Raw genomic sequence first — 2,200 nt, forward strand, 5'->3', positions numbered from 1 at the left:
CTAAATGCTAATGGTCTGTGGAGGGATGTATTTATCTGGCTTTCCTTTATCTCAGCTTTGCTTTTATCTGACAGAATTTCACTGTCAGAGTTATTTTATCTATTTCCCCTACTCTGTTTTTGGTGGGAGACTTTTTTACAGCATGGTTCTTGAAATTGCATAACTGAATACTGAAAATCTTCACAAAACCCAGCATCTTGCTAGGCCTTTTGGGCAAAAAGAAAAGCCTGGCATCGGCAGTGAAGGAAGATGGCAGCCCAGAGCTTCCCCACGCCATTGCACGGGCACGTGGGCGGCAGTGCCTTCAGCGATGTGTATGAGCCCACGGAGGACGCGTTTCTGCTTCTGGACACGATCCAGGTAGCAGCTGCTGAGCTGGCGGGAGTGGAAATATGCCTGGAAGTAGGGGCAGGGTCTGGTGTCGTATCTGCATTCCTAGCCTCTATGATAGGTCCTCAGGCTTTGTACATGTGCACTGATACCAACCCTGAGGCAGCAGCTTGTACCCTAGAGACAGCACGCTGTAACAAAGTCCACATTCAACCAGTTATTACAGATTTGGTCAAAGGCTTGCTAGAGATTGAAGGAAAAAGTTGATCTTCTGGTGTTTAATCCCCTCTATGTAGTGACTCCACCTGAAGAGGTAGGAAGTCACGGAATAGAGACAGCTTGGGTTGGTGGCAGAAATGGTCGGGAAGTAACATGCAGGTTTTCCCCCTGGTTCTAGCTCTCCTTTCACCAAAAGCATTATTCTATTTAGTTACCATTAAAGAAGACAACCCAGGAGAAATTTTGAAAATAGTGAAGACAAAAGGTCTGCAAGGAACCACTGCACTTCCCAGACAAGCAGGCCAAGAACCTCTTTCAGTCCTCAAGTTCACCAAGTTCTAGCATACAATGTGTGCCCAGAGCTACTGGAAACTGAATGCATTTAGCATATCTTGAAACTGAAGTCATTCATTAGGTAAAAAGGAATTTTATCAGAAATTTGTCACTGAAAAAAAGGTAGAAAGGTAGAACATTCCCTTTCACTCAGGTCTGTATAATTATTTGCACAAGTACAAGTAAATATGTATATTATATTTATAATTTGCATTTTAAATATAAAAGTTATGTATGAAATATTTATCTCAGCATTATTTAGTAAGGCGACAGAATTGATCTGGCAAATGTCTTTTTTTTCATACCAGTCCATAAAGGCAGTTTGCTTTCAGATGGCAGGGCCAGCAATACACCTTCATTGTCCGGTGTATATCAACTCTCCAACTCTATGTCATGATTTAGTTCATGGGGATCTTGATTGCCTTTCCCTTCCACAAAATATTACACTGATTTGTTATATTGATGACATTATGTTGATTTGACCTAGTGAGCAAGAAGTAGAAACTACACTAGACTTAGTGGAAAGACATTTGCATCAGAGGGAAGGAAATAAATATGACTACAATTCAAGGACCTTCTACCTTAGTGAAATTGATAGGGATCCAGTGACATGGGGCATGTTGGAATATTTCTTCTAAGGTGAACAATAAGTAGTTGCATCTTACTGCTCTTACAGCCAAGAAAGAGGCACAATACTTAGTAGGCCTGTTTGGGTTTTGGAGGCAACATTTTCCAATTTCATTATGATACTCCAGCCCATTTATCCATTGACTCAAAAAGCTGCTAGTTTTGAGTAGGGCCCAGAACAAGAAAAGTCTCTGCAACAAGTCCAGGCTGCTGTGCAAGCTACTCTGTCACTTGGGTCATGTGATCCAGCAGATCCAGTGGTGTTTAAGTGGCAGTGGCAGATAGGGATGCTGTTTAAAGCTTCTGGGAGGTCCTTATAGGTGAATCTTGGTTTAGGATATTAGAGCAAAGCCCTGCCATTACCAACAAATAACTAATCTCTTTTTGAGAAACAGCTCTTGGCCTGATACCGGGCCTTAGTAGAGACTGGTACTTAAGGAGTCACCAAGTTACCTTGCAACTTGAGCTGCCCATCATGAACTGGTTGTTATCTGAGCCACTAACACACAAAGTTGGATATGCACAGCAACACTCTGTCATCAGATGGAAACGGTATACACATGATTGGGCCTGAGCAGACCCTGAAGGCACAAGGAAGTTACATGAAGAAGTAGGCCAAATTTCCATAGTCCCCACTTCTGCTATCTGCCTTCTCTCTTCCAGCCTGCATCTGTGGCTTCATGGGAACTTC

At 42.6% G+C, this 2,200-nt stretch overlaps 1 pseudogene; it reads left to right on the forward strand.

The window, feature by feature from the left end:
* The first annotated feature begins 249 nt into the window (after positions 1-249).
* On the forward strand, positions 250-891 carry LOC104657540 (annotated as a pseudogene).
* Positions 892-2,200: the final 1,309 nt, after the last annotated feature.

This window comes from Rhinopithecus roxellana, chromosome 15, assembly GCF_007565055.1.
Source record: "Rhinopithecus roxellana isolate Shanxi Qingling chromosome 15, ASM756505v1, whole genome shotgun sequence".
NCBI classification, from domain to species: Eukaryota; Metazoa; Chordata; class Mammalia; order Primates; family Cercopithecidae; genus Rhinopithecus; species Rhinopithecus roxellana.